This window comes from Spermophilus citellus (genome assembly GCF_964194105.1).
Source record: "Spermophilus citellus genome assembly, chromosome: 13".
NCBI lineage: Eukaryota > Metazoa > Chordata > Mammalia > Rodentia > Sciuridae > Spermophilus > Spermophilus citellus.
Window position 1 is genome coordinate 22023942 of NC_138193.1, and position 14390 is coordinate 22038331.

Sequence of the window (14390 nt, forward strand, 5' to 3'; positions counted from 1 at the left end):
CATACAAAGATGTTGTGTCCACCAAAAACTAAAAAATAAATATTAAAAAATTCTCTCTCTCTCTCTCTCTCTCTCTCTCTCTCTCTCTCTCTCTCTCTCTCTTTAAAAAAATTCACAGATTGGGACTGTGGTCTGCACAATGTCACAATGTGTTGGAAGTGTGAGGTGTAAGATTGAGGTCTAATCCAATATGACTGTTGTTCTAATGGAAGAGAAATTAGGTCTCAGAGACACCAGGGAAAGACCATGGGACACACAGGAGGATGGCCATCTGAGAGCTAAGGGAAAGCAGAACAGCTCTGCTGGTGCCCTGATGTCTGCCTTAGATTCCACAGTCATGGGAAAGTCCATTTCTGTTGAAGCCACCCAGTGGTGGTGGTGTGGGGGGCGGCTATTTTATGGCATCAGAGTAACCACAATGCTGGATGCATGAGCAGAATTCAGTCCTGAGGGACACTGTGTCCTCTATCAGGATATTCCATAGGGCCACTGGCACAGCACCTTCAACAGAGACAGGACCCTGAGATCCAAGGAAACAGAGGCTGCCACCTCAGACTCAAGGAGGCTGAGGAGACCTGGCTCCACTGCAGCTGGGGAGTCTTCACTGGACCATTTGCTAGAGAAGACACTAGGGGGTCATTGCGCACATGTGAAATGTCATGAAGATGAGATGGGACAGGGCACTAATGCCCATGTCTTGGTCACAGGGTGCACAGCAGTTATGTAAGTACAGCTGTCTCTAGGGAAGGAAGGACTGACTTCTCCATCTTGAGCAAAGCTGGAGGTCTGAATCCACTCACTTCCACCTTCTCTTTCTTAATTTTAAGAGGGTGTCCTCAGCTCTTGAAGAGCTTGGCTCAAGGAAGAGACTATGAATGTGAGCAACCACGATTCTGAGTCACAGACCCACAAAGGCTCAGCCACTGAGCTGGGAGACCCTGCAGGGTGGGCACTTTCTCCCACCAGGATAAGGAGCCCTGGATCCTTTTTCTTCCTGCTGCCCATCAGTGGTCACTACCAAACCACTCTGTGGGGACCCAGTGCACAATATTTTCCTCTACAGGACAGACAAGCCTGATCATTGCACATTATCATCTGTGTTTCCTGTAGAATAATTTCCCCATTATTGCACTCTATGGGGACAGGACATGACTCCAGGGATGGGATTTAGCCAAGCACACTACTATGAGGTCCATGAGTACAATTGTCCTGTGTCCGTGAAGTCCACAGGAAGACAGGCTGTGGGAGGTGTGTGCAGAGCAGTTGTTCAGGTGGCCTTGGACTGACCCAGGCTCTCCTCTGACTCACTTGTGGTTCTCATGAACACATACTGAGTGCACTGGGTGCAGCACCCTGAGACCCAGGGAACCTAGCAGAAGAGCTCAAGCCCTTCCAGTCCCTTCAGAGGAGCAACTTGGCTTCAGTGCTTTGAATCATGGGATGTCATTGCTCAGAGAATAAAAGCCAAGATGGCAGCTCTGTGAGTTCCCTTGGTTGTCGCACAGGGAATGTTTGCAGAGAGTCATGAGGAGTGTTCTCCTGTGAGTTGTTTTTCTAGTGACCTCAATGGATGCCTGTTCTGGGAATGAGAAACCCTTTCCATGAAAGCCACATGTATGAAGACATGAATGACTGTGAACATACTTTATACACAGAGATATGAAAAAATGTGCTCTATGTATAATAAGAATTGTAATGCATTCCACTGTCATGTATTAAAAAATGAAATCAATTCAATATTTAAAAAAGAAAGCAATCAGCAACAAATCAGGGCTCACTGACTGGTGCACACAGAAGTCTGTATGGTGACATGAGTTCTTATAAAAATAAACTGCCAGTTGCGAGGTGAGCTGGCAAGGAGTCAGGAGCAGGAAGCTCAGATTAGCTTCCCCACTAGGGAGCAGTAGTGGGGTTGGCAGACAGGGAGAGTGGAAGAACTACTTGTTGATTGGAAGGTGAGAATGTGTTTGGGGAGTTTCACAGGGTGTAGAAAGTCATTGTCCTCTTTTTTTTCCCCTTCCCCTCACACCTCTTATATGTAATTTTGTATAACAATAAAGGTCTCCTTCCATCTTCCATGCAATTTGCCTTCTCTCTCCCATTCCCTCCCACCTCTCATCCCTGTTTCATGGTAATCTTCTTCTCATGCTCTTCCTCCCTGCTCTGTTTTGAGTCACCCCCTTATATCAAAGAAGACATTTGGCATTTGCATTTTAGGGATTGGCTAACTTCACGTAGCATAATCTGCTCTAATGCAATCCATTTCCCAGCAAATGCCATGATTTTGTTATTTTTTTAGTGCTGAGTAGTATTCCATTGTGTAAAAATGCCACATTTTTTTATCTATTCATCTATTGAAGAAATCTAGGTTGGTTCCACAGTCTAGCTATTGTGAATGTGCTGCTATGAACATTGATGTAGCTGTATCCCTGTAGTAAAAAAAAAAAAAAAAAAAAAAAAAAAAAAAAAAGAGAGAGAGAGAGAGCGAGATGGGAGTTACAGTAGATGGGGTAGAGAGAGACAATGGGAGGGGAGGGGGGATAGGAAGGGGATAGGAAGGGCAACAGAATACAACAGACATTAATATGGCAGTATGTATGACTGTATAACCAATGTGATGCTGCAAGCTGTACACATGGGAAAAATAAGAATTCATACTCCATTTGAATCAAATGTATGATATATGATGTGACAAGATCATTGTAATTTTTTGAGCAACTAATAAAAAAAAAGAAAGTCATTGTCCTCTACACAAGTCATATGCTCCCTCTGGAGGAGGTGTCAGGATCTAAATGAAGGATCATGAAATGGTGATGTTAGTAAAGCTACTTCCTATGCCATGTCCGTCCTGTCAGAGCCTGTTTCAAACCAGGCTTGAGTGGACTCTGAATGCATTTTCTGAAAAATGCCTGAAGCACTTTGTGACTTACTGAATTGATGTTCAGGTATGTCCTTGTCTTGGCTGAGTTCACAATTTCCAACTTTCAGGTTCTAGCAAAGAGAAGAAGTCTGGTTTGTGAGAAGAAAAAGAGACACACAACACACTGTTAGGAAACCAGATCCTGGAAATGGGCACAATAAACTGGCTCCAGGAGAGCTTGCCTGTCCACAAATCCACTTCTCTATGCAGCCCTGAGCCTGCTGTGTGTGGAAGAGAAGCCACAGATGGGCAATTTCTGCAAAGACACAAAACATGAATGAGCTGGAGCCCCACACTTGAGGGCACAATACACAGAACTGTCCCGAGGCCTTATCCTGGAATGCAGAGAAAATGCCCTGTTAGCAGGAACTGATGGCAATTGATGCAGCCTTCATTAGCAGGCTCTGTCCTGGACAGAGGAGGCCACCACTGGGTCACGAAGAGAGGGGAAATATGCAGGGACCCTGGCACAGAGTTGTGCTTGTGCAGTCACTGTTAACCCTGAGCATAGCCCTGGGTGTTTATGACTCTCCCTGAGCCTCCATTTCCTCCTGCTCACCTGCAAGTAATAGCAAATACTCCCCCATCCTGTTTAACCTCTTCTATGTACCTGGGGAAGCAAAAGAAGGTCTAAGGAACCAAGCATCTCTCATACATGAATGAAGGTGTGTTTTCAGAGGGCATAGGACACAGAAAATTGCAGAAGTCTAACTTTGTGCTTCTGGAGAGAGCATTTATGTACCAGGCAGAAAGGGATTGAAGGAAGATGGCAGCTGTTATTTCCCTCTGGAATCATCTGGGATGCTCTGGTAGCCCCCGTGGCTTCCTGAGAGTAAGGAACTGTGGCATCCCCCAGGATGCTGATGGACAAGGGGAAGGCTCTCCATGACCCACTGTCTCTGAGCCAGGCTGGGACACTACTGGGCCTGCAGGATGCAGCACAGATGAGGCCTCCAGATGTCTCCCCAGGCTTCTGCTGGTGCCAAGGTCATGAGCTGTCCACACTCTAGCTTGCTGTTCCCCTGGAGACAGAGACGTGAGGCGAGGTCTGTGTCAGCACAATATCTTAAATGATACCTAAAATTGGAGATAAGACTGTTCCAGCCTTCCTGATCATGGAACCCTTGTTTTGTCTTTTAACCTTCTCTCTAATATTTGTCAAATGACTCACAAAAAGGAAAAAACTCACCACCTCCACTTGGGGTCTGCTGCAGTAGAATTCCTTAAGCTTTCTCTTCCAGGGTCTCTGGAAATGCACAAGAAGCACATTACCTAAAACAGTGTTTTAGAAAATGGAGTGATTTATCAATTTGGGGCTAATAAATTTATTTAGATTTTTTTTTAATTTTAAGGCATTACAGTTATACATAATCTTGGTCTATGGTGTTCCTGTTTCTATGTGCTGATGATCAGACATTTTAATGATGGAATGTAGAACACAGGTTGAATATCCTTTTTCTACACGTGGGAAACTGAATGTGCTCTAGGCTTTAATATTTTTTAGATTTTGGAAATTTTTTATCATTTACTAACTGAACATTTCCATTCAATAATCCAACATCCACTGGAATCCATCCCAAAACTTTCAGATTTCTGAGCTTTTTGGATATGGGAAATTAGGACTAGAAAGATTCAGCTTGCCCTAGAATAAGGTGCAATAGAACAGAGTCACCAGGAGCACCCAGGATGTGACTGTGGACTGGTGGGAGCATTGCTAGGTGGACTCTGTGTGTGAGGCATGTGCTGTGGGCTGTGGTCCACTATCTATTTCCTGATATTTCTAAGACAAGGTGACTGGTTGGCTGTGGCTTGTCTGCCACCTACTGGTAGATCTTAGGCATAACATGGTTAGGATTTTAAACTCAGTCCCATGAGGCTTCACTGCTAATCTTCACTATTGCTCAGGGAGCTGACCCTATTGTATTCATCACTGGGGCAGATTCTGAAAGGAACACAGATGTCCGGTTCATATCAACAGTCTTTCTTCTAGCTGAGGACAAATGACTGACAGACAACCAGTGATTCAAAAGTGATAACTGAGAAGAGGGTTAAGGGCTGGACTCTGTTGTGCATGTGAGAGGCCAAGGCTGTGGCTTCAGAGAGGCTCCTGAGGATGCAGGTGTGGAGGCAGAGTAGGGGAGCCCAGGTCTCCTGGCCTCCCTGTCAGTGCAGCCTCATTCCTGCCTTCTCAGGAAGATCCCTGGGACAACTCAAGACCACACCATTTGTGCCTACTAAGAAGGCCCAGGGGGGTCACACAGGCTTGTGGTCAGCTGTTGGGAGGATTGTGCTCTTAGCTACAACATCAAAGATGGTCAAACCAACCTTTTAGACCAACATAGGCCAACAGAACATCCTGTTGCCACCAGTCACCAGTGTGTATTGACCACTTGATATACAGCAAGTACATCTGAAAGATTCAATTTAAACTTTAATTTTATTTTAATTTTATAAACTCACACATGGCTAATCATCCACCATGTCTGGAATCTACCAGCCACGCAATATGTGCTGCTCAACACTCTCTTGGTAGCAATGGAGGCACCAGAGAATGATGGTGCTTGAGTCCAAGTTGTGCAGTATCTCTGTAGTTCAAGGACAACTTTGTTGACCTGTTTCAGTCATCATCAAAGCACTGTGATAAATAAAATATTCCAAGATGTCCTCAATGTAATTACAAGAGATGAAGAATGCAGGGTAATCAGAGATTTAAAAATCAATCAGATTCCTGAGCCCCAAATCAAAACCTCTGCTCCATATTCTTGATTGATAGTTGGAATCATCAAAAATACATGACCAACCACAGAACATTCAATCTTAATGACTGTGAAGCTTTTGTCCATCAAATCCACTTAACCAATAGAAACAAGTGTGTCCCTTAGAAATGCCCAATTATCATGAAGATTGTCACTATCTGTGCTGTTTCACCACTTTTATCCACACTCATTATATTCTCTGTGTAAGCAATCTATGCCTCCTCCCTGACCTTTCATTCCAAAAATGTCCTTGGCTTTCAGGGTGAGTAGACCTGCTACTAGGTGGGATGAAGCCTGGCCACTGGCCACATCTGGTGTCCTAGCACCTGGTGCTTTTTTCAAGAGTCTCTGAAGAGACAGATGACCCATTTTATATTTAAGAAACTAGTGTCTCCAGAGGTTTGGGTCAACAGACAGTGACCATTTCCCCTCCCTTGGACATGTGCAGCTTTCCTGGGACACATCGGGAGGACAGAGTGATGGACACACAGAGAACTGGACTCAAGCCCTCAGTTCAGATCTCAGCTTCCATTAAAATGCCTCAGAGGTCCAGGGCAGGCCTGCAGGGATGGTGGAGGGGGAACCCTTCATGTCTCTAATTCAGGTGTGTCCTTTATTTTATGGGTGTTGAACCTAATGTTGACAGGAAGGTTCAAATACTTTCTTCCAAACTGCACTGAATTCAGTGTCTGAGGCCTAGGAAGGATGCATCTGTGCTCCCCACAGTAGTGTATGATCCCTAATGAGCCTCCACAGTCCTTGACCTGGTCCCCATGGGGAATAGATGAGGGCCCATGAATGGTCTTTATGCCTGGTGGCTGGGTACTCAGAAGTATCAGGATCCCTGTGAGCCCTGGCTGATGGCATCTGCAGGAGCATCACTAGAAAGGCTGGGAGGGTGGCTGATGGGTCCTTGTGTTAGGCCATGTGGGTGACTGAGAGCCCTCTGCTGAGCAGAGACCAGCCGATTTGTATCCACTTAGAATGTCATTATTTCCAATCATAGCCATTTTGAAAAGTCCAGTAACAAAAGGTCCAAAACCAATTTTGTCTCCAGAATTTTAGTAGTGTTTATTCTTCGGTGTGATATTCTTTCAAAAGAAACCTTCAGTGTCACTGAAGTGCCCCTTCTCTTTGCAAAGGCACAGAGAGGGGTGGCCCCTAGATTTCCCCAGTGCTATCTCCAGTCTCCCAGGGAATCCCTGACTCAGGCCATGGAGGAACATAGTCCAGTATAAGCATTTGACAGAGGTCAAGGCAGACACACCCCAAATCCAGAAATAACTCAGAAACAGACAAAGTGCCTGGAGGAGCCGAGATGCCCTGCCTCACCTCAGGCCCAGGGCAGTGGAGTGGCCGACCATGGACTGAACACTGAAACCATAAGAACCAAGTAAATGACCCTCCTCTGGATCTGTTCTTCTCAGGTCTTTTGGTCACAGTGTGAAAAGTTCACTACCACCCTGGGCCACCAGCTGTCAACCCCTTTCATCAGTGTCATTTCTGAAGGACATCTGCAATTAACACTGTCCAGTCCTTCTTTCCTGGAGGGTTGCTGAAGAGGGACCAAGGAGAGTGAATCCTGTGCAGCCCCAGCACCTATGCTAAGACCTGTGCCCACAGGGAGGACCGAGGATCCCTGGGAGGGGTGAGCACTGAGGGCACCTCCACTCTCACCCTGGGGTCCCAGAGAGTCAAAGGCCTCATGGGTATAGGTTCCCACTTTCTGTGGCAGATGACACTGATGGCTGGGGAGGACCACAGCATCTCTATGTCTAGAATCTGTACCTTCTCTTGCCAAATGCCCAGGCTTTGAAAGACTCACCAGAAATCAATGGTAAATGTTTAAGGTGAGGAATTTGATAATTAGAAAATTATATGACCCTTATCAGCTCCCAGGGGCTCTCAGGCCCAGGCCAGCACTCAGCAGTTGCGTGAGGTAACCCAGGGCCCAGGGGAGTAGCAGGGAAGGTCCCAGAGGTGCTGCAGCTCCAGGTGCCACAAGACACTGGCCTCTCCCCTTAGCCTCTGCAGATACTGAGCAAGGGAGGGACCTACGCCTGGCCCCCTAAGGACCCTGCTCAGACCCCCACCTTTCTGTAGGAGTCTTGGGTCTCCAGGGTGTCCTCTGCCCAGGTGAGAGCAGCTTCAATTTTTCTTTTTAAATCAAGTTTTCTTACATTATTTTTGTATCAAGAACAGACCCACTTGGAGGTGGGCCAGGAGGATGGTGACCCTGGGGCTCTGCAGGGGAGGGTGTGTCAGGAGCTGGGTCCCTGGCTGAGGTCTGGAGTCCACTGTGGCCAGGGAGGTTCAGCACATCACAGCTGTGACTCATCCCAGCCACCAACACAGGGACAGAGAACATAGAAACAGGAGGGGTATGTGAAGGTCAACTTCAGAGGGGACATCAGACACTGTGGAGGTCACATTGAAAGAGAAAACAGTTTTTTTTCTCAGCCCTGGAGACAGATCAGAAAATCTCATATGAGGGGGAAGAAGAGGATGGGAAGTAAAGAAAATCATGTACAGTTATGTCTTCACAGCACTGTTGAAAGTCGGCTCATACAGGCTGTAGATTATGGTCGATTAACTAATATGTTTTATTTGAATTATTTTAAAAAGGTTATCAATCACTGTAGGCCTGGTTGGTTTTACACACACAGCAGAAGTTATATATATTATATATATATATATATATTTTTTTTTTTAAGAACAATGTTCTTTTGAAATCTTGAGGTCCCTGCTCTTCCCAAGTGTCCCTCCTGGTCTTGCTATTGCTCTCCCCCTTTGGCCATGGGGCTCCTTCCTCCCCTCTCAGATGCATCTCCAGATGCCCCAGGGCCTTCCTTTGTCCACACAGAGGAACAGTCACACAAACTACACACCACACATCACAGCAGACTCCACACAGAATTCATCTGGGATTGAAATGATTCTCCTCACTTTCCCTCCTGCAGTCACTCTTTCCTGCATGCCTTGGTCCCCACAAATGATATTATGCCAAATATCATTGTTGGAAGAGTGAACCAGTAGAGAGATTACTTTAGGTTAAGATGCAGATAATACTGTCAGTAATCAGGTCACACACTGGGTCACACACTGGCTCAGGTGCACCTGACCTGTCTGTGTGAGGGCTGTTACTTATTCCTGCCAACTCTGCCATGCAGCTGAAAACCCTCAAGCACAAGAGTATGTCCTGGCTTTTATATTACATAAAAATATGGAGAACTCCGCTAAACTTCAGGTAAAACTTTCACAGTTGAAAAAGATCAATTGGGCAATGAAAAGGAAAGTTACAACAGCAACAAAGATCTTTTGAAATGATACAAAGACAGCTTCTATGTAAAATTTCAGCTAAAGTTTATTGTTCCCCACAAAGGAGGACAGAGAGACCCCAGGAGGGTGGTGCTTGATGGGAGGGTCCATCCTGGGAAGGAGGTTGGGGGCTGAGGACTGACTCATGCAGCCATCTGACATCAGGACCAGGTGGCTAGTTACAACTGTCTCTCCTGAGCTCTGACCCTAGAAGGAGAGGGGAAGGTTAGACACATTCCTAGAGTAAGTGGAGCCGAAGTTGAAAACAGCATCCTCACATTCAGTGCATAGAGCTCACACAAAGGCTGCCCTGAGTGCCCCACAGAAGGTCCCCTCTCTCTCAGGCTGTTCTAACATTTGGTCTCAACAATCATGGCACACAACTCCAAAGTATAACATATGGTGATCTCCAATATGAAATTTTTCTGTAGAGATAATTTTTGAGTGTGTCTGGCAGGAGGCACACTGTAGAAATATCATTGTCACTAATGTGTTTTTACTATGTTTGGGATCAAATATGTGCTATACTGAAAAGTGTTCAAAAATGATTTTCATATAATTAGTAAAAATCATTAATGAAGTGTCATTAACTGAGACCTATATCTGTATTTTTGATGCTGATATTTTTATGCCAAATATCCATTGTTGGAAGAGTTAACAAGTAGAAAGATTACTTTATGTTAAGATGCAGATAATACTGTCAGTAATCAGCAGATACATGTCCAAGTTATAATTCATGGAAATTTTCCTGATGTCCACTGCCAAGTTTCTGTCTTACCCTGGCAACTCTGCATGATCTTGCTCCAGGAATAACAGGGATTGTCTCAATTAGATAATGTCAATGGGGAGAAAAAACAAACTAGGCTTTCACCTGAATGGATTAGCCTCATAAAATGGCATATGTAAGGTGGACAATATATGCTCCCAGAGTGTAGTCAGAATAATGGGTTCACAGGGGTCACACCCAGCATCTCATTGGGTTGGTTGTTATTCTTCCTACCAAGGAGGGTATAAACCACCTGAAAACTTAAAGTCTAAAATAATTGGGGAAAAACAAAAGACAAAGAGTTAGAAATATATTACAAAAGCCAAGCCCCTGATACATCCAATCTGCACAAGAGCCGGAATTAGACAAAGGAAACATGGCTTGGGTGGTTTATTTAAGGGGGTACATCAAAGGCAGGGATAAAGTCTCAAGGGGGAGCCTTGCTTCCTGTTGTCTTGCAGTCAGCAGGTTGATTGGCACCTTGGCAGGTCACTCCCATCTCAGGTGCTGTGTGGGCCATGGCAGAGTGCAATAGAAATTCACAGTGTCTCTGAGCAATTCACCTGAGAAAATGTCCACTGGTCATTCCCAGATACAAGATGTTCCTATCCACCAGGTTTCCATGCACAGTGACCCACACACAACCCATGGACTGCTTGTGACAATGGTGGATCTAGTATATTACATTAACCAAGTAGATATTTAGGAAGAGCATATGGTGTGTGGACAGGGGGTGCCCTGTTCAAAGTTCTGTGTATGGACCGCTGGAGAGCTGCTTGGATGAGGGCCTGGAGGAGAAGACAGGAAATCAGACACAGTGATCCTGAGAGATGCAGCAGATGGGCTCGTGGAGGGGGTTCTGCATGTGCAGACTTTATAGATTCTGTGAAACAGCAGAGAAAGTGCCACAGAGGAGAGCTGAGTGGCCATGTGATCTGGAAGCCTCTCTCCTCTGGGAAGTGTGCCTGGTCTCTGTGTCCCTCACTACCACTGTATTTGCACAATAGATCCTTGATCGAGTGGAGGCAGGGACGGGGGTCACAACAAGTGCCATGTCTCTCCACCACCTCTACTGGTGCTGCTGGTACTACAGCCACCTCAGGGTATCTGATTTCTCTGCGTCAGAACCAAATGTCACCTGTCACCCGTGGACTGCTGGAGTTTCAGATCACTGTCCCCTGGAGGGCTGTGGTGCCTTCATCTTAGAACACACCTGTGCTGTGGGTCAAGTTAGCCTTCCTGCCCACAGTACTCTGAGGAGCATCAGCATCCAGACACTCAGACAGGGTGTGGTTGACTGAGATAGGAATCTTCTCACCAGGACCTACTGTATGCTGCAGGACCAGGAACATTAAATGAGCACAGCACACAATCAGAAATCACAATTCTTGATGGTTTGTGCCAAGTTGTGTAATTGAACTATATTAAGTATGTTTCTTTTTCTCATTTGGTGGTTGAGAAGAAGATGCCCTAGAGGACATAAGGCCTGAGCAACAGTAATGCACACTTGTCAAAGAAGGTAAGAGCATAACATAAAATCAGGAACAGTCAGAAGAAAGTGCAAGAGGACACTATTTTAAACCCTGACCCTGTGAACACAGGCTCAGCAGAAGCTGCAGCTTTTCTGTGCAGGCCCAGGATGGAGAAGAGTAAGGGAGCAGGAAAGGGTAGGACTTATTAGATTTCTGTTCAATGACAAGCTTTAATCAGGATCATGTGTCATGTGGGGTATTTGATTTCAAACCTGGCCGCCAAAAGTCACTGTTTTAAGAAATTAAACTGCAAGTGAGAGTGAAGAGTGTTATTTTACGGTGATTGCTTGTGTTCTTCTTTAGGCTTTGTTATGGTTTGGGCATAAGAGTGCCCCTATAAAGCTGCGGTGTTAATGCAGGAATATTCAGAGGTGAAATGACAAGATTTTGAGAGCTGAGCCTGATCAGTCCTTCCGGGCCTGAGTGGACTAACTGGGTGGTGACTGAGGGCAGGTGGGAGTGGCTGGATGAGGAAGACACTAGGGGTGAGCCTGGAAGGTGCTCCCTGAGGCCCCTTCCTCTCTCTCCTTGTACATCCTGACCACAATGAGTGAAGCAGCTCTCCTCCCCCACACCCTTTGCCCTGATGGGGCACATGTGGGCCAAGAGCAATGGGGTCAGGTGATCATGGATGGAAATTTTGAACCCATGAGCCCAAATAAACTTTTCCTGACTATGTTAGTTTTGTGCTAAATTTTTACAACAACAATGTAAAACTAACCAACACAGACTGGTGATCAGAAGGATTTGCCTTGAATTCAGGCATCTGTATCTTCTAAGTGATTCCAAGGAGGTTTCTAGGCCTAGAGGAAAAACAAACAAATAAATAAAAATAAACCTTTTACCTGGGTGGGTCCTGCCCTTCTATAGGCCATAAATCACAGCCCTGGCCTATACTAGGGTCTGGTCAGTCATTCAGAATTTCCAGCCCTGTGATGTGACTTAATTCCCAAAATGGCCAGGCAGCAAAGAACACACTCATCTTCATAAAACCTGAATAACCCCCTATTAATGAGAAAGTTCAGTCAGTGCACATTAACACTGAGGTAAAATGTTCCTAAGGATCATCTGAACAGGATTTTAAATCAGCCACAACAAAAGTGCAACAACCAGCACCTGCAAATGTGTTTGAAACAAATGAAGAACAAACAGAAAGCATCAGCCAGGGAATAGAAACTGTGCAAGGACAAAAAAATGAAAGTTCCAGAACTGAATACTCCATTCACCATAATAAGAGCCCAGTGGGGAGCTGAGCAGGTGAAAGGAGCAGACAGAGGAAGGAGGCAGCAGGAGGGACAGCCATGGTCACACCCAGCTAGAGAACCCTGAAGACAGCTAGTGGGCCAGGGAACAGGGACTCAGATGACCAGGAGATGCCTGCCAGCCCACCCCACAGCCACACTGCCAGCTTCTGAAGACAGAGATAGAGACCTTAAAAGCTGGGAGGGAAAAGCAACTCCTTAGTTTTATGGGAGAAGCAACTGGAATGAACAGAGAATTTCTCCCCTGGAAACAGGGAGGACAAAGGAAAGGACACACTTTCAAGTGTTGAAGAAAAAGTCTGTGGACCTAGAACTCTAGATCTGGGAACTGTTCCTCAGCAATCACGGTAAATCAAGAGTGCTCAGTTGTAGAAACAGGAAGAGAGTGTGTAGCTGACCCCAAAGTGGCTAGGAGGGGCTCTATAGAGAATAGAGACATGACAGGAGCAGGAACTAGGAACACAATATGGGGAAGGACCATAAAGGATGGACAAGTGACAAGAATTTGAGAGCTGGATCTGACCAATGAACTTTGTGTACATTGGACCAAACATCACTGTGACATCCCAGGTCATCAGGGAAATGCAAATTAAAACACATGAGGAAACATCCCCCCTGAGGGATGGCCATGTCCAGGAGGGAGCACCCCACAGGCAGCAGGAGGGGAGCCCAGGCCCCATCCCTGCTGCTGAGCTGTTCCTGGCTGTAGTTCACAAGCCACTCACAACAGCTGAGTGTTCTGGGGAGTGTCCACAAGCTGTCTCCAAGATGAAGATAGGCCTGCAAGACAGTGTGACAGATTTTGATAACACTATGCATTCCCCTATGAAACTAAAGATGGTGAAAATACACATCTAAAAAGTAAATAAAAATCTACTTATAAAAACTGTGTTTAGCATTGAAAACTTGGAGGACACAAACCTGCCCTTCTCTGGGGGAATGAAATGATACTATCAAAGAACCAGAGAGTAGCATATTACTTGGCAATGAAAAGAATACAGCTATCATGGGTGCTGTGGTGCTCACATTTAACCCCACCAACTGGTAGGCTGAGGCAGAAGATCACAAGTTTAAGGTCAGTTTCAGCAACTTAGCAAGGACCTAACAACTTGGAGAGATCCTGTTTAGAAAAAATTAAATGTGACTGTGAATGTAGCTGAGTGGTAGTGCATGTCTGGATTCAATACCAAATTTGAAGAAAAACTTGAAAAAGTAAAAAGGAAATAACTCTCTATTCTGTAACAGAAACCCATGGATGAGGTTTACACAAACCTCCACAGTACTCAGGGTTACAGGCCAGCCTGAACATTGTCCATTCTGTGAATGGCAGGCAGGTGTCACTCAGCCCAGGTGAAACTACAGGATGGAAAATCATGAAGGTCTGCAGCAGAGAGGGGGGGGTGAGGAGCAGCTGGAGCTCAGACAGTGTGAGGGCGGGACCTGCACTGTGCCAGGCCACACTGCTGGAAACACGTTACTGTCCACTTGTATAGTTCCACAGAATGCACAAAATTACCCTGGTTTGACCTGTAGATGTGGGCAGAGGTTGATGAATTGTAATAGAATTAACAGAGTCTGGGGTGGTGATGGAGGGGCTGTGGGAGCAGGGGGACACAGGAGAACCTGGCACTTTACCCAGTTTTGCTGGGAACTTAAACTACACTGAAAATCAAAGTCTTAAAATATTCCCATGTGGAAAACATGGAAAGGCCTGTCTCTACTGCAGGACACCAACTATTGCCTGTTTCAGGGCCTTAAGGTCTAAATTCTATCCTGTCACATATCATTGAGGCTGTAATCATGGTCACCTGCTGGGGCTTAGCTGAAGGAAAGCTT